The sequence below is a fragment of the Rhinatrema bivittatum genome, chromosome 3 (genome assembly GCF_901001135.1).
Source record: "Rhinatrema bivittatum chromosome 3, aRhiBiv1.1, whole genome shotgun sequence".
NCBI classification, from domain to species: Eukaryota; Metazoa; Chordata; class Amphibia; order Gymnophiona; family Rhinatrematidae; genus Rhinatrema; species Rhinatrema bivittatum.
In genome coordinates, this window is record NC_042617.1 from 358,901,980 (window position 1) to 358,920,743 (window position 18,764).

General features: G+C 47.3%; 1 protein-coding gene and 1 long non-coding RNA gene across 3 annotated transcripts in view; one reads left to right on the forward strand and one right to left on the reverse strand.

The window, feature by feature from the left end:
- The window catches only part of RNGTT (RNA guanylyltransferase and 5'-phosphatase), a 1,209,919-nt gene that overhangs the window by 69,689 nt on the left and 1,121,466 nt on the right, over positions 1 to 18,764 (forward strand). The window lies entirely within an intron of this gene.
- LOC115087826 overlaps positions 2,048 to 18,764 on the reverse strand; it is a 72,428-nt gene continuing 55,711 nt past the window's right edge. The window contains exon 3 of the long non-coding RNA XR_003855624.1: positions 2,048 to 2,111. This is a non-coding gene — a long non-coding RNA (uncharacterized LOC115087826). The remainder of the gene's footprint in view (positions 2,112 to 18,764) is intronic.

Here is an 18,764-nt window from a genome sequence, read left to right on the forward strand (position 1 = left end):
TTGTGCAGAGAGGTCTCTCAATGGATATCAGACTCGGGAGCGGCTTGATTGTGGTAGGGTCTCCCCTGGGTATTAGACTCGGGAAAGGCTTGTTTAAAAAACCAAGTCTTAAGCTTTTTTCTTAATGGCAATAAGCAAGGTTCAAGTCTAAGATCAGGTGGTAAGGTATTCCAAAGAGCAGGGCCCGCTGTGGAGAAGGCCCAGTTTCTGAGTGTAATATGGAGTGTAGATTTAGTTGGGGGAGCAATCAGGGATCCTTTGAAGGCTTCTCTGATGGGTCTGGATGATGTATGTAGACTGAGGGGGATTTGGAGGTTGAGAGGGGTTTGGGAGTGGATGAATTTATGGATGATGGTGAAGGACTTGTGTAGGATTCTGTAGTGTATTGGCAGCCAGTGTAGATTAATTAGAATGGGAGAGATGTGGTCTCTTCTTCTGGAGTTTGTCAGGATTCTGGCTGCCGCATTCTGGAGCATCTGAAGTGGTTTGATGGATGAGGACGGGAGACCTAGCAAGATAGAGTTGCAATAATCTATCTTGGAGAATATTACAGATTGTAGGACTGTTCTGAAGTCATGCAAATGTAAGAGTGGCTTCATTCTTTTGATTACCTGCGGCTTGTAGAAGCCGTTCTTGGTTGTATTGTTAATGAAAGTTTTTAGATTCAAGTGTTTGTCTAATACTACCCCTAGGTCTCTAGCTTGTGTCACAATGGTGTTAATTGGAGCAATTTGTGGGGAGTTGCTGTTTTCGGGGGTGATGAGTAGGAGTTCTGTTTTGGCCGAGTTGAGAATCAGGTTTAGGTTTTTGAGATAAGGCCTCCAGAACTGTACATAATAATCCAGGTGAGGCCTCACTAATAATCTGTACAGGGGCATTATTACTTCCTTTTTCCTGCTGGTTATGCCTCTGTGCAGCCTAGCATCCCTCTGGCACCTAGTCACCACTATGTCACATTGCTTTGCTATCATCAGACACTATCACCTTGAGGTCTCTCTCCAGATTCGTGCTCAACAATCTCTCCCTCCTCTTTGCATTGAATCTTAACTGCTAAATATTCAACCAGTCCTCAAACTTTCTTAGTTCATTTGTCATTAAAACGTTAGGTCACATGACAGCAAAAGTCCACACCTCCCTTTTTGCATGTCTTCACATGAGTCAAGCTCAGTAGCGGCTAAGGTTTCAGTGGAACCTTATAAGTCAATAAGAGAATATCCAATGTTCTCATCAAATCTCTGACATGCTAGTTAGTGTGCAGATATTTTAAAAAGTCAGTTTCCACCAGTCCCATTTTCAAGAAATTCTGATAAGAGATGCTTCCAATATAGTTTGGGGAGTTCATCTGAGAAATTTCTCCTCAGGGAATGTGGTCATTAGAAGAGAAGTGCCTTCATATCAGCCACCTATAATTGAGAGCAGTCTTCAGTGCATCTGAAGTTTTGATTCCATGGCTGAAGAGCAAGATGGAATTGACCACAAACAGACAGCTGAGTGTCAGTGTTGTATATCAATAAAAAAGGGGAAAAATAGGTCCTAATAAACTTTGCCTGGAAACCCCCAAAATTTGGACATCAGCAATTTCCCAAGGAATTTTTCTAGGCAGCCAGAATTAAGTGCTTAGTTACAAGTACATGAATAGTGCCTATGTGACCACATAGTACAGGAACTCTTTCATCTTTGGGGCATTCCACAAAAAGACCTCTTTGCACCATGCCCCAGCAAGTTTCTACATGCTGCTCCAGGAGACCACCAGCAAGGAGCAAATTAGCAGCAAATTCTTTCTGGGCTTTACTTTGTGTTTCCTCAGTACCTTCACTGCTCATTACTACCTAAGAGACTGCTTCCGGTCAAGAAGCAGCTTTGGCCAGGCAGTTCTTCGAAGTTTGTTTAACTCCTCCAACTCTACCATCCATCTTTGAGCAATACAGACAGGTTACTACTGTCATGCAAAAACAACAGACTAATCATGTGCAACCCTCAGCTTGGGAATCCCCACTTGTGTGGCTGACATTATCCGGTTTGTCCACAGAGAAAGCTAAATTACTTACCTTTAGCATATGTTTGTGGTGATTTTATGAATGGTTTTCATGTAATCCTCACTGGACTTGAAGCTGCGGAATAAAGAAATGACTAATAGATAAAATAATAAATGAATATGTTCTCCATAGATGGCAGGATAAATCAGCCACACAATCTCTCCCACCTCCTCTTTAGAGTTGAAGCTTAGATTGTTAAAAGACTGAAGGCATGTAGTGGACAACTGCATGGGAAGACGCACGTATGCTCAAAGACTTTCTTTGTCATTCTGAGTTCTGAGACAGCTTTTCTGTCTCTGTACCTTCGGATGACCTCGCCCTTTTGCATAGCCAATTTATCTTATCTATTTATTTAATTGATTTTAAAATATTTCTTTTTCACCCCCTGGCATCATCACCTCCACTTCCTTCCACCCACTTGATATCATCCCCACTTTCTCTTCCCTTCCCTCTTTCTCCATCCTTCCAGCATCATCACCACCTTCCCTTCTCTCACCTTCACCCCTGGCATCACCACCCTCTCCTCCACCCTCTGGAATCAGCCTCACTTTTTCTTCCCTTCCCTCCACCTCTCTGGCATCATTATCATCTTAATCTTCCCTCTCCCCTGGCATTATCTCCTTCTTCCCTTCCCTCTCCTTGTAACTCTCTGGTATATCATCATTTTCCTTGTCCAGCCCTTATTATCTTCCCTCTTTCCCACCCCCTGCCATCATTACCTTCCCTCCCCTCCCTGGCATCATCACCTTCCCTTCTCTTCCCTTTCCTCTGCACCCAATAGCACATTCATCTTTCCCTCCCATGACACCCTTTGGCACATTTAGCTGTTTCTCCCCTTCACCCCCAACTGGAGCCAGCACAAGTCTGAACAGTTCTTATCTGCTGCTGCCGCTTCCTCCTCTGCTAGCTTGCCTTTGTAATAGTAACAACACAAGGGCAGCATGTCTTACAAGAGAGAGAGCTAGCAGAGAGGGAAGCAGCAACAGCAGATAAGCTCTGCTCTCCGATGCCCTGTGCTGGCAGGAAGACATCCTGCAGGCTAGTAAAGGAGAAAAATGGAAGACTGCCAGCGTTTTCATACTCCGATCTTCTCACGGTACATCTGCAGGACAGTCATGGCACACAGGTTGGGAAACACTGGACAAAATATTCAAGATTAAAATATGCAAGATCGTTGGAAATGGTCATTAGTTTGGTATATGCCCAAATGTGGAGAAGGCCAAGAAGAGTTTGATCCTTAGTTAAGAGATTTGAAAAGTGACTCATGTAAACAAAATTGAAATATAAAAAAAAGGTAGATATTTTATTTGCAACTTTACTTCCAGAAACCTATACCCCACTAAAAAGCTTAGAAGTGCCAATAAAATCCACAAATGTAAATTATTTTTGAATAGCAAACATACTCTAAACATTTTAAGCCCCTGCTGACTAATATAATTAAATGTTTTTGATTTCATAAGAGAAATCAGGAGTTTGGTAAGCATACTTCTGAATTTATTATATCCTTGGCACAATTCATCCTTAGCTGTGTTTGAAAGAATTTTACATCCGGCCCCTAGAGCAGAGTTCTCAACCCTGTCCTCGGGTCATACCTAGCCAGTTAGGTTTTCAGGATATCCACAATAAATATGCATGAGGTAGATTTGTATGCATTGCCTCCATTGTATGCGCATCTATCTCATGCATATTTTTTGTGGATATCCTGAAAACCTGAATGGCTAGGTGTGTCCCGAGGACTGAGTTGAGAATCCCGGCCCTAGAAATAGTTTTATGGGCTGTGAGATGAATATCATTTTGAGAGATTATTAGGTAAGAGATTTGACTTTTGAATCGGCTTGTAATGTTACTCTTTCTGTGGTGTCTGCTAGAAAAATGGAGTTGACAGAAAAGACAGCTGCCGGGCAGTCTGGAATAAATAAAGTGAAACACAGTTGAAAAATGTTAATGGGAATAGTAATGGAAATGGAGCTTTCAAAAGAAGTGAGAAAACTGTTGTAGTCAGAAATATCAATAAAATCTGTAAGAACAATTGCTATTCATTTGGAGATGATCCCTACTACTGAGAGTACAGATTAGAGTAGTGGAACTGCTATAAATTTGGAAATAGGAGTCATAGGTCGAAGATGTACAGACATAAAGGATCAGCATGAATGCCCAAGTATATAAGATGGATCTCTGTATCTGAAAAAAAATGAATTCATTCTCTGGGAGTAAAATGTTCTATATATTGAATATGACTACCGACAGTGGAATCTGTGAGTGTGAAATATGTTAGTTGGCTAGGCTTAAATTACATGGCAATCAGTTGCCAGCCTCTGTGAATAAGGTCAAATGTAAGGTCTTTTGACTTTGAAGGAGAACCTGTACTATTTGTGGTGGTGGATGGGGAGGAGAAATCTTGCTACCCAGTCCATCTGGGGACACACAACCATGGCAAAATTGTGAAAATTAAACCTCATACAAAAAAAAAAAAAAAAAGGTTGATTTCTGAAAAAATTAAGTATGCGCTTCTCAACCAGCACATGGAATTGTGGATATGCAAGAGAGAATAGGGATGTGCAGAAGGAAAAAATTTGTTTCGTTTTTTTGTTTCGCTGGGACCCCAATTCGTTCCATTAGTTTCATAGGGAAAAAAACCAATTTGTTTATTTCATTCGTTTTCGTTTGTCATTAAAGTCAATGGGGGAAGTATTTGCAGCCTATTTTTGGCTGCAGAATTGGGGTTTTCTTATCAATTCGGATGAAACTTCTGGGGAGCAATCTTCAGAACGAGAAAAGGAGCTCCAAGGTACTTACTTATTCCATCTTTAATTAGTAATTTTGTTGATTTTGTAACACCTTCTTTAAGCTTTTGAGATGTATTTTCCTTTTTCCTATGCTTGTTTATTGTTCTTTTACTACTTGTTCCATGTAACCGATGTGATGTGCAAACTAACATCGGTATAAAAAAAGCTTTAAATAAATAAAGTGACACTAAAGTGGCATGAATAGCCTAAGGCACTGTAAAGGGGCAAAGTGGTACCAGGAGTGGCAAGAGTGCTTTAACAGAGGTGCAAAGCAGTGAGAGTGTCAAAAACACACCACAGCTTCAAAAGAGAGCACTAATAACAGTTGCATGAAGCCTCGAAGGCAGCGTGAGAGGCAATGGCAAGACAAGTGGCATCAACATCCTACAGCACAGTGAAGGGGGAACATAGCAAGCAGAAAGGGTGTCAGAAAAAAACACAAGGCACCGATAAAGGGACAAGCAGCAAAGAAAGACTAGCATCAACACACTGAGGAACCATGATAGTGGCAAGAACACCAGAAGGAGAAGAATCATCTGGTGTATGGCAGGAAGGCAGAGTGGCAGAAAGTTGATAGGGGCAAGACAGGCTGGCAGAGCGGAGTTAGTCTAGTCTTTGTGGATTTGATAGGGGCAAACAGGCTGGCAGAGCGGAGGTAGTCTGGTCTTTGTAGTTTTGATAGGGGCAAGATAGGCTGGAAGAGTGGAGGTAGTCAGATCGCTGTGGTGCTGATAGGGGCAAGACAGGTAGTCAGGTCGCTGTGGTGTTGATGGGGGAAAGACCAGGAGGCAAGACAAGATGAGGCTCAGCCCGCGGATGGTGTTGGGCTGGTAGTAGTGGCACCCGGTGCGCCGGGACCAAGTCTTCTCGGAGTCGGGTTGTTTGTGAATGCAGCCGAGAATGGGTGGTAAACTCCATCTAAGGCTAAATACCGGCATGAGAGCGATAGTCAACAAGTAGTTAAATAAAAAAAAAAAGAGTGCAGCAGCAAAAAAGAACAAATATCTTTTTCAACAATAGAAAATTAATTGTAGCAAACTAGCAATAGCAATTGAATAAAGATTTGAGACACTCTGAGAGAGCTCAAACAGCAAACAACCTTCTCAGATAGAACCCAAGAAAAAAGTGCACTGTGGTATGCTTGCTTAAGGTAGAAATACAGCAGGAAAAGCATCACAGAGCACTGAGAGCAGCGATTGGCTGAATTAGAAAAATGATTTGAGTTCAAGGGCGTGAAACTGCTAAGAGTTTGGTCTGACTGGGGCGGCGGATCCCTCTTGGGTGGGGAATGCTTCCCAAATGGCCCCAGCCCCCGCAGTGCACATTTCCTCCTCGGCGGTGCACCGCAACCGGCTCTGCCTCTGCTGGGAAGGTCTCGGATGGAGGCAGGGGGCTTGCTGCTCCGGCGCAGAGTGTTATAGCCCCCCCCCCCCCCCCCGGCAGCAGCTTTGCCGTTTCCCTCAGGACTGAGGGAGATGACCGCCGCTATGCCCTCCTCCGGAACCCCCTCCCCCCCTCGCGAGGGGAGCAGGGTGAAGAAGGACAGAGCCCCCTGCATGCAGCGCGACTGTCAACCGGGGCGTACTGTCCACCAGACCTGTCTTGAAACACGGACCAAGAAATCTAACAAGTGTGCTAGGTCCTGAAAGATGATGAACTATGCCTGAGTGGGGTGGAGCCACTGCGGGTGCAGATCTTGGTGATAGTAGCAAATATTCAAACAAGAGCCCCGGGGAGAGTTCTTTTTTCTTTGTGAAGGACAGGGCTTCCTGGAATGGGTTGGCCTCGAGAGTGGGATGGTTCCGTTGGCGTCTAGTGAGCTCTCACTGGTCTTTTAAAATCTGGTGGATGTAGCAGATATACAAATAAGAAGGTCAAGGCGGAGGAGGTTTCCATGTGAACAGCGGTTCAACATGGGTCAGCGGGTGTTAAGAGAGAGGCTGGAAGCACCCGGGGAGAGTTCCCTTTCCTTTGTGCAGGAAAGGGCTCCCTGGAATGGGTTGGCCCCAAGAGTGGGGCACGAGCCTCGGAAAGTGTTGCGACATGGAGGAGGTTTCCATGTGAACAGCGGTTCAACATGAGTCAGCAGGTACTAAGATAGGCAAGCCCTGGACAGAACACGGAAAGGGAACCGGCGTCACCTCCTTTTCCTCTCTCACTACGACCTCAGATCAGATGTGGAGACCCGCTGAATTGACGAAGGGCCCCACAAGGAAGATGAACTTGTTCCAGCTCTTTGTCATTCAATTGATTGCTGCTGCCATACTGTGCAAGGCAGGACGAGAACGGGATGGACCTGTGACTTTTAGTGGTGGATCACTTGGCTCGTGCATAGATGAACGCAGCTTTTGAGGCCTTGACGCCCTCCCCGTACAGAACGCGGAAAGGGAGCCGGCGCCGCCTCCTTTTCCTCTCCCACTATGACCTCAGATCAGACGTGGCGACCCGCTAAATTTTAGCATATTACTAAGCAGAGGAAAAGAAACTAACCAGGGTTCCCTCAATAACAGCGAGTGAAGAGGGAGGAGCCCAGTGCCGAATCCCCGCCTGTCCAGCGGGTGTGGGAAATGTGGCGTACAGAAGACTGCCTCCTCAGTGCCGTTCAGGGGCCCAAGACCTGATTGAGGCTGGGGTTGACCTTTCTGCTACATGTGGCTCTTGAGGGGACTTTGTAATTTAGAGCTAACACCTGTAGCAATGCTCGAAACCCACATTCTCCACTACCTGCAGGGGCTGGTCATCAAGGGCAATCATTTCCCTGATACACAGCGGTTGAGGTCAGGCCCTTGTAGTGACGTAAGGGCTGGACAGTCAGGCACAGCATTTGGGGTCAGGCCCTTGTAGTGACGAAAGGGCTGGGCAGTGGACAGACAGGCACAGCAGTTGAGGTCAGGTGCATGTGCTGATATTATCTGGAGCATATGAGGAGGTTGGAGCTGTATTGTGGAACTTTAAAAAAAAATAATTTAAAGTAGCTACAGAGATTCAGGCCACACAAGAGGGGGGAGGGGAGGGGGAGTTCATCTAGACTTATTATAGAGCTTGACTCTGCCCCTGTTGCCACCCATAAATCTACCCACCTAAATACATGCCTTTCATTTGCCTCTCTGAGCCCTTAACCCTGAATACATTTAATCCTGCTCAAGATTAAATCTGACTGGCCTCTCTCCTGAATTAATATCCCCCATTGCTTCCTATCGGGCTGATAGAATACAGTGCACTCTGACGGAGCGCACTGTTAACCCGCCATTGGACGCGCGTTTTCGACGCGCTAGCGTTACCCCTTATTCAGTAAAGGGCCGAAAACGTGCGTCCAATCACCTGAACCTAATAGTGCACGCAACATGCAAATGCATGTTGATGGCCCTATTAGGTATTCCCGCGCGATTCAGAAAACAAAATGTGCAGCCAAGCCGCACATTTTGCTTTCAGAAATTAGCGCCTACCCAAAGGTAGGCGCTAATTTCTTTCGGCACCGGTAAAGTGCACAGAAAAGCAGTAAAAACTGCTTTTCGGTGCACCCTCCGACTTAATATCATGGCAATATTAAGTCGGAGGTCCCGAAGGGTAAAAAAAAAGTAAAAAAAAACCAAAAAAAATTTGAAGTCTGCCCACGGCTGTCGGGTAGAAAACCAGATGCTCAATTTTGCCAGTGTCCGGTTTCCGAGCTCGTGGCTGTCAGCGGGCAAAATTGAGCGTCTGCTGTCAAATCCGCTGACAGCCGCCGCTTCGGTCCAAAAGGAGGCGTTAGGGACGCGCTAGTGTCCCTAGCGCCTCCTTTTGCCTGTTTTTACCGCCGGGCCTCATTTAAATACAGAATCACGCGCACAGGAGAGCAGGTGTTTGCCCGCTGTCCCGTGGACTTTACTGTATCGGCCCGTATGGGAGCAAAAATTAGTTATTATGGCAGAAAAAGACAATATAGTCTATCTAGTCTACCTATCTATTCTAATTGCTCAGATTTATAATCCCTATCATTCTCTCAGAGATCCTGTGTTTATCCCATGCTTTCTTGACTTTAGATACTGTCCTCTTCATGTGGAGAATGTTTCATGCATCCACTACTCTTTCTGTAGAATGCTCCGATCACGCGATGATCTGGTTAGATATTAAGCGACATACTGGCACCCAGGCAGCAAAAAGATGGAGATTCCCAGGACATCTAATATTTACTCATGGCCTTCTCTAATTCCACAAGGTGGCCTCTGCTTAACTGGATGGGTAACATTTGCAATACGTACAACCAGCGTGGCAGTTCCACCATTTTAAACAATTGCATTCTACCATTGAGCGACAAAGGCAGTGAGGTCCAGTCTTTCAACCGTTGTTTGGTTTTCTGCAGCAGTGGATTAACACAAAAACTTTGCTTTTGTTGGCGGGGCGGAGATTGGGCCTGTAGAATGCTCCGATCACGCGATGATCTGGTCAGATATTAAGCGACATACTGGCACCCAGGCAGCAAAAAGATGGAGATTCCCAGGACATCTAACAGGGGATATTGAATTTCAAAAGTATCTTAAAGAGAAATGGCAGGATTATGAGGAGCATAACCACACAGCCAAAGATAATCCGCTGCTCTATTGGGAAGCGGGGAAAGCCGTCTTGAGAGGCGATATTATTGCCTTTCAGATAAGGAGGAACAAACTTCTCAATAGGAAGATCGCCCCTAGCAAAATTGCAATTACCGTGGGGGCAGGGGGGAATGGGTTGCCCAGATTTAGGACTGTATAACCGGGCGTGCCTTCTCCGACATGTATATGAATGGCTAACCAGTGAGGGAAAATTCTCCCCTGTGCGCTTCCTGCAAGGCTGGAGCGCACCCTACCAGGTGGGGAAATTGCTACATGTGCCCCATTGCATACTTCCTGGCTTTATTCGAGTCAACCCCATAGTGTCTGTCTGCCGGTCGACATGGAAATGGCTGTGTCGTAGATTACAAATTTCCTGGACCATCTCCCCATACCTGTCCCCATACCACTATAGACAGGTATGGGAAGATGGTCTAGGAAATTTGTAATCTACGACACAGCCATTTCCATGGCGACCGGCAGACAGACACTATGGGGTCTGCCCCCTGCCCCCACACTGGAAGGGCCTGGAGCAAGACCACATAAAACAAACACAAATAAGATTGGAAGTGAGGTAAACCTTAATCAGTTTTCAGAATGGAGTGTTTGTGAGAAACTAACTAAATTTAAATTAGATAAGGCACTGGGCCAGATGGTATCAGGATGTCCTGGCAGCTCCGCTGGCTGACCTTTTCAATGCTTCTTTAGAGTCTGGAGAAGTCTGGAGGAGTGGAAAAGGGTGGATATGGTTCCTATTTATAGAAGTGGTAGTAAAGAGGAGGCTGGAAACTATAGACCAATTAGTCTGACGTCTGTGGTGAGTAAACTAATGGAATTGCTGCTAAAACACAGAATAGTGCAATTTTTGCAGTCCAGTGGATTGCAGGATCTGAACAGAATAACATCCATGAAACTTATAAAAATTAAAACATGTCCAAATATCAATGAAATATTTCAAAACAGCAGACATCACATAATACCCAATAATTAAAATGGCAGTCAATCAAGAAAAATAAACTTAAAAAGCCACCTTTACTTACCCTCTCCAGCAACTCTCTCTTAATCCTTTCCCTTCCAGGTCAATAGCATGCACCAGAAGCAGCAAGGGCTGCTGAAACTCTGTCCTCACAGTCCTCTTCCTTAGCACCCATAACCAGTCACTGCGCCCCCCCCCCCCAATTAGTCCCCATGACCAGTCTCGGTCTCTCTCACACACACACACACTTCATCTTCCTGACCAGTCTGTCTCACACACACACTCACTCACACACACACTTCATCTTCCTGAGCAGTTTCTCTCTCTCACTCACACACACTCACACACACGCACGTCATCTTCCTGACCAGTCTGTCTCACACACATACACACACACACACACACTCTTCATATTCCTGAGCATTCTCTCTCTCTCTCTCTCTCACACACACACGTCATCTTCCTGAGCAGTTTCTCTCGCTCTCTCTCTCTCTCACACACACACACACACACACACACACACACACACACACACACACACACACACACACACACTTATTCTTCCTGACCAGTCTGTGTCTGTCTCTCTCTCACACACACACACACACACACTTCATCTTCCTGACCAGTCTGTGTCTCACACACACACACACACAAGCTCTCACCGCCAAACCTCTTCTTCCTTTGCTGCAGGAATGGGCTTCAGTTCCACCGTGGCTTTACTCCGGCATCTTTCTTTTTTGCCACCATGGGGATGGGCTTCCGTGGCAGCCTTGCTTGGTCGGGGTCGGATTTTCTCTTTGCTGCAATGGGGATAAGCTCCTGTGGCGGCCTTGCTTCGTCTGGGTTCGACGCGATGCCCTTTCTTCCTGCTTCACCAGCCAATCAGAGGCTTCCTTCCTTCTTCCTACTCCCACTGGCAGGTAGAAGGGAGGAGGCTTCCGATTGGTGTGCGCAGGGGCAGGAAGAATGAAGGAGGCTTCCCATTGGCACGCGAGGGCTGGAAAAAGGGAGACAGGAAGTACAACTGGGGCAGTGGGACACCAGGAGCCGCGACACACCTGTTGAGAATCACTGGTCATAAGGTCTGGCAGCTAAGATTTAATGCTAAAAATTGCAGAGTAATGCATTTAGGATACAAAAACCCAAGAGAAAAGTACAGTATTGGAGGTGAAATTCTTTTGAACATGAAGGAAGAGCAGGATCTGGGAGTAATTCTATCTGATGATCTTATGTTGGCCAAACAGCTGCTTAAAGCGATGGTAAAGGCCAGAAAGATGCTTGGCTGTATAGGGAGAGGAATGGCCATCAGGAAAAGGGAGGTGATGTTGTCTCAGTGTAGGTCCCTGGTGAGACCTCATTTGGAATATTGTGTACTATTCTGGAGGCCACACCTTCAAAAGGATATAAACAGGATGGAGTCTGTCCAGAGGGTGGCTACTAAAATGGTCGGTAATCTTCATTCTAAAGCATATGAGAATAGATTTAAAGATCTAAACATATATACCCTAGAGCAGCAGTTCTCAATCACCGGCAGGTGTGTTGCGCACCCGCTGCTCTCCCCCCCCCCTCCCCCGCCTTTCACCTCAGTGAGAGAAACACTGCTGCCATTCCTGTCCGGCTATCAGCACATTCAAGCCCCGAAGGGAAAGGCAGCAGTGTTTTGAGGAAGCCGGCAACAGGAACGTGACCTTTTCTTCTTCCCGCCCCTGTGGCCTGGAAGAGGAAGAGATGTTTACTGGGCACACGTGAAAAAGAAAAGGCCATGCATGCATGCTGCTGCTGCAGAAGGAGCATGACCCGCTCCCCCCCCTTCTCCGACCTCTCCTTCTCTCGCCAGCGCGACACCAGCAAGAAAATATAAAATTAATAATAATCAAACTGAAAAAAAAAAAAAAAAGGCTGGGGTGGGGAGAAAAGCCTAAAATTACATTCTCGGCTGATTGCTCTGTGCTGTGATCGATCACAGCACAAGCAAACAACTGAGTGCTGCCTTCTTAGCGCTGTGGGGCTAGGGAGGTCACTCCTGCTGGTTTCGAGCCTGTCAGGACACTGCTTTTAATAGCAGCATACCGGCTATCTTAGCTGCTATGTGTGCTATGGGTGGGAGTGAGTCAGCATGAGTGTAAGTTATGAGAGAATGTGTGAGCAAGAGACTGCTCAGGAAATTCACAGGTGTGTGTGTGAGAGAGAGAGATTGGTCAGGGACGTGACTGGTGTGTGTGTGTGAGAGAGAGAGAGAGATTGGTCAGGGACGTGACTGGTGTGTGTGTGAGAGAGAGAGAGAGAGAGAGATTGGTCAGGGACGCGACTGGTGTGTGTGTGAGAGAGATTAGTCAGGGACGCGGCTGGTGTGTGTGTGAGAGAGATTAGTCAGGGACGCGACTGGTGAGTGTGTGTGAGAGAGATTGGTCAGGGACGCGACTGGTATGTGTGTGCGTGTGTGAGAGATTGGTCAGGCAGGTGACTGGTATGTGTGCGTGAGAGAGAGATTGGTCAGGCAGGTGACTGGTATGTGTGTGAGAGAGAGAGATTGGTCAGGCAGGTGACTGGTGTGTGTGTGAGAGAGAGAGATTGGTTAGGCAGGTGACTGGTGTGAGTGTGTGTATGTGTATGTATGTATGTGTGAGATAGACTAGTCATGGGCCCTAAGGAAGAAGAGCGTGAGGACAGAGCTTCATCAGCCCTTGCCGCTTCTAGTATGTGCTATTGGCCTACAAGGGAAAGGAGTAGGAGAGTTACTGGAGAGGGTAAGTAAAGGTGGCTTTTTAAGTTTATCTTTCTTGATTGACTGCCATTTTAATTATTAGGTATTATGTGATATGTCTGCTGTTAGAAATATTTTTTCCCGTCGATAGCAGGGATGAATTAGCCATGCTGTCCTGGGATCTGTCAATCAGGTCCGGGAGGCGGAGCTTGATAAAGCAGAGGATAGATTTTTGTTCCCTCTGCGGCTGCGCGTGGGTTCCCGCGCAGGAAGTACAGATTCTCCTCAGTCTGTTCTTTCCGCGCGCGGGATCGCACGCGGAGCCAACACTCTCCTCAGAATGTCAAAATCGGGCTTCAAGCGCTGCCGCTGTGGTAAGGTGATGTCGGTCACGGATGGCCATGACCGGTGTTACCGATGCCTCGGTGGTAGCCATGATGTCCCGAACTGCGAATTCTGCTCCAAAATGTCTCCCAGAGCCAAACGACAGCGAGCGTATCGCTTACAGGAACTTCTAAGTACCTCAGACCCCTCTGAGGTACACTCTTCACCGGGCCCGGTGAAAAAGTTGAAGTATTCCGCTCCAAGGACGGCGTCGTCGGACACCACACGCCCCAGTGACAAGAAGGTAGGAAAACAGGGCTCTGTTTTCCCCAAAAAACACGGAGCGCCCAGTATTTCGAGCAGAGACTCGAAGTGTGGCCTATCGCCAAACAAGCGCGCAGACATGGCGCACAAAGAAGGACATAAGACGGCGCCGGAAACTCCACGGAGTGAGTCGCAGAAGATGGCGCCGAGTCCGAGGGCGCGGACACTCACGGCGCCGAAAATATGTCATGAGGCGGCGCCGAGTGCAACGGCGCCAACCTCCAAACACCATACGGCGCCGAGATCAGGCCACCAGGCCAAGATGAAATCGGCCCACCATAGAGCTCCGAAGCAGACGGCGCCGAAGACATCTACTTACTCGGCGCGGGGGAAATCCGACCACGCGCCATCTCTTTCGGCGCCGTCTAAGACGCCAGCGCCGACAAGGGCGCAGGAGATATCGGAGCCGTCAACGGTGCAGGAATCACTGGCAACCATACCAGCACAAGAGAGGTCGGCGCCGACAACGGCGCGGGAACCAGGCTCCAGGGCTGCTTCACCAGGAACATCAGCTCCAAAGAAGGTACCAATGCCATCGGCCTCACACAAGACAGGAGTACATAAGAAAAGAACCTCCGAGTTGGGGCCACAACCACGTCCAAAGAAGCGACCACTCCCTGCCTCACCTGACTCTTCCTACAAAAGTGATAGAGCATCAGGGAAGAACGGAACAGGCCTAGAGGGACGGTTTGTCACAGAACATACGGACAAACGTCCGGAAAGGTACTCCCTCTCAAAACTTCATAGGGAGCATTCCCACAAGCGTAGTAAGAAATCGCCTTCCAGAGAATCTAGGGCCTACAAGAGACAGTCTTCACATGACTCAAATACCTCAAAAACGAGACATGCTACGCAGGGACGAGAAGCGCACCATCGACGCAGACAGGACAGGGCGGTCAGCCCGTCCACCTCCAGATCATCCAAACGATCCAGGTCACGGAGATCACATTCCCCTATTTATGTGACTTCCTCTCAGGCATCTTCTCCATCCAAGACCTCCAGCACACCAGATGGTGCGACTAGACCTAGTACAAGCCACCATAGACCAGAGATGACAAAAGCCACCAAAGATGCGTTCTGGCAACTATCCCAATCCTTGGCGGGATTTTATAGCACATTGGAATCCTCATTCAAGTTGGGGAAGGATTCCAGGAATACACAACCGGAAGCGGAGGACACACCCCCATTGCCTGACAGAGATGATACACCAACCTCGCCTGATCGGGATACTCCTCAACCCTCTCCACATCATTGGACCTCACCAGAACACTTCCAATCACCGACTGAATCCCCCACTTCATCCACGGGGTATCCCTCTGATGTTCCAGACACTCAACCGGAACCATACTCTCCCCCGGAGGACTTGTCATATCCTCGCTTTTTAGAAAAGATGGCGAACATCCTCCAGTTACAATTTCTAAAGGAACCTGACCCTAGAGCAGAGACCCTAGGACTGTTAAAAATTTTTGATGTACCGGGGGAACCCACCACCCTTCCGCCTTATGATCTCCTGCACAAACTCATGTTAAAGTCATGGGAAACTCCCTTCTCTCTACAGGCCGTATCTAGAAAATCAGATATTAAGTTCCGTATAAAGAAGGAAGCTCCGTACGCGCTCCCTCAACTGCCTCACGAGTCCGTAGTGGTGGAATCGGCAATGCAGCGCTTTAGAAAACAAAAGATTCATGCCACATATCCCCCCAATAAGGACCTTAAGTACCTAGACGAAATTGGGAGGAAAATCTATCAAAATTCAATGCTCACTACTCGTATCATCCACCACCAGTTTTACATGATTCAATACATGTACGAGTGCATACAGGCCACTAAAGGATTCCTCTCCACAACAGCGGAGAAATTACCACAAACACTTCATGATATGGAGGAATGCTCACGGCATCTCCTGCGTTCCATGTACGAGGGAATGGAGACTTCAGCAAGAGCGTCGGCCACAGCCATAGCGGCGCGGAGAACCGCGTGGCTACGTTCCAGTTCTATTAGAGAGGATGTGCATGAAAAACTCGCTAACCTTCCATGCACAGGGGAACACCTTTTCGGCACCAAACTACAGGAGACGGTGGGAAAACTAAAAGAAGAAGCATTAGCGGTACAGTCGCTGCAATCGCACCAACCTTACCAGTCTTCCAGACGGGGCTACCCATACCCTCGCAGATCGTCATATGGACGTCGTCCATATCGCTCTTATCAAGGATATCGTGCTCAACCGTATTCTACATACCAGAGACCACAATCTAGCCAACACACAGCTCAAATCCCACGAAGGGGTAAACAACGGGCGCCCCGTCAACAAACCCAGACACAACCGGCGGCAGCTAAGCCGGTTCAATCTTTTTGAATCTAATGCCACCACCACCTCCATCACTACCGCCGGGACGAATCCAAGCTCGTCTACAAGTGTGGGAACATATAACATCAGACCAATGGGTTCTCGACATTGTACGTCAGGGGTATCATCTCCATTTTCAGTCAAAGCCTCACCTGCCACAATTCACCTCTCCAAACCAGCTGCGGTCTCACCCACAGCTTCAACAGGAGATATCCCTCCTTTGTCAAGCAAAGGCCATAACACTTCTTCCCAAGAACTTTCACAACCAAGGTTTCTATTCCCCATACTTCCTCATCCCAAAGAAATCAGGAGGCCTACGTCCGATCTTGGATCTACGCGAACTCAACAAATTTCTGGTAAAGGAAAAATTCAAAATGGTATCCCTGAAGTCAATCCTTCCACTCTTGCAGACCAACGACTGGATGTGTTCAATCGACCTGAAGGATGCATACACCCACATTCCAATGCACCCCTCTTCTTGGCGTTACCTATGCTTTCGTTACCAGCACAATCATTACCAGTACAGAGTACTCCCCTTTGGGTTATCAGCTGCACCCAGAGTGTTCACCAAGTGCATGGTAGTGGTGGTGGCTCATCTCAGACTACAGGGAATGACAATCTTCCCTTATTTGGACGATTGGCTAGTAGTAGCTCCGACCCGAGAACTCCTCAACTCTCACCTACATCTCATCCTGCAATGCTTGCAACAATTGGGGTTGGTAGTCAACTTCCAGAAGTCTCACTTACAACCGACGCAACAACTCCAATTTATAGGAGCATATCTGGACACTACGCGAACCAGAGCATATCTACCGCAGGACAGACAACTTCAGTTACGACAGCTCTTACTGAAGTTACACACAAAGCAAAGAACATCAGCACGTCAGGTACTAGTAGTCCTCGGCCACATGGCAGCAGCCAATTTCCTTGTTCCGAATACCAAATTACACATGAGAAGATTACAGTGGGGACTCAAACGACAGTGGAAGCAGCATTCGCAGCCTCTCACTCAGTCAATCCTCTTAACAAGGGAAATGCTCAAGGACATAGCTTGGTGGCTCCTTCCATCCACCTTAGGGAAAGGAGCTCTCTTTCGACAGCCCATACACAACACAGTCCTCACGACGGATGCTTCCCGAAAGGGCTGGGGAGCGCATCTAGACGTATACGAGACGCAGGGATTATGGACGTTACCGGAACAATCCCTACAGATCAACTTACTGGAGCTGCGAGCAATTCGACTGGCGTTGCGAGCATTCCAGACATTCTTGCGTGGCCGCAGACTCATGGTATATACGGACAATCAAGTGGCAATGTTCTATATAAACAAACAGGGGGGCTCAGGCTCCTGGATCCTGTGCAGAGAAACACTACAGATTTTCCACCTAGCTCAGAAACAGAGCATCCATCTTCAGGCTACGTATCTGCCAGGAATAGCAAACACAAGGGCGGACAAGTTAAGTCGTATATTTCATCCCCACGAATGGTCCCTCAATGGGGAAGTAATTCTCCACATATTCAACAAGTGGGGAACTCCGGCAATAGACCTGTTTGCTACGGAACACAACACGCAGCTTCCCAGGTTCTGTTCCATCCATTCCAGCAGGCTCAGGATAGCACAGGACGCCTTTCTGATCCCGTGGTCTTCCGGCCTTCTATATGCCTTTCCACCGATCCCTCTGATCACCAGGACCATACAAAAGTGCATAGCAGACAGGGCACAAATGATACTCATCGCCCCAGCTTGGCCACGCCAACCATGGTACAGTTACCTCCTTCGCCTTTCCGTGGACGATCCGATCAGACTTCCGAATCGTCCAGACCTTCTACTTCAGGAGCAAGGAACGCTGCTCCATCCGCTACACTCCTCCCTCCATTTGACAGCCTGGAGGCTGACAGGTGGTTGCTAACACAACAAGAAGTTTCTCAGAGGGCTCAGCTCATACTTCTCGAATCCAGGAAACCCTCCACTAGATTGAACTATAGTTACAAGTGGAAGAGATATACCTCATGGTGTCTTTTGAACCAGGTTTCTCCCATGGATTGCACGCCTCAACAATTACTGGATTATCTGCACACCCTATACGAAGCGGGCTTAGCAACAGCATCCATTCGAGTCCATCTGAGCGCTATTGCAGCCTACCATAGGCCAGTTAATAATGTAACAATAGCGGCTCATCCTCTTCTGGCTCGATTTCTCAAAGGCATGCTCCACATTAGACCACCGTACAAGAAACCGGCAGTTCCATGGAACATCAACATAGTATTGGAACAACTTATGCGTTCTCCATTCGAACCCATGGAATCCGCACATTTAAAATACCTAACCTGGAAAGTAGTATTTCTTGTCGCAGTCACTTCAACGAGACGTGTAAGCGAACTACAGGCATTGGTTCATTATGAACCATACCTACAGTTTTTCCATCAGAAGGTAGTACTAAGGACGCATCCCTCCTTCCTGCCAAAGGTCGTGTCACAATTTCATATTAATCAAACTATTGACTTACCAACCTTTTTTCCAAAGCCACATGCCAATGAACGCGAGTCATTACTGCATACACTAGATTGTAAAAGAGCATTAGCTTATTACAGAAATAGAACAGCTGCTGCTTCACGACCATCTCAACTATTTTTGTCCTTTGACCCTAAAGGACCTGGTCTTCCGGTCACAAAACGGACCATTTCGAGCTGGATTA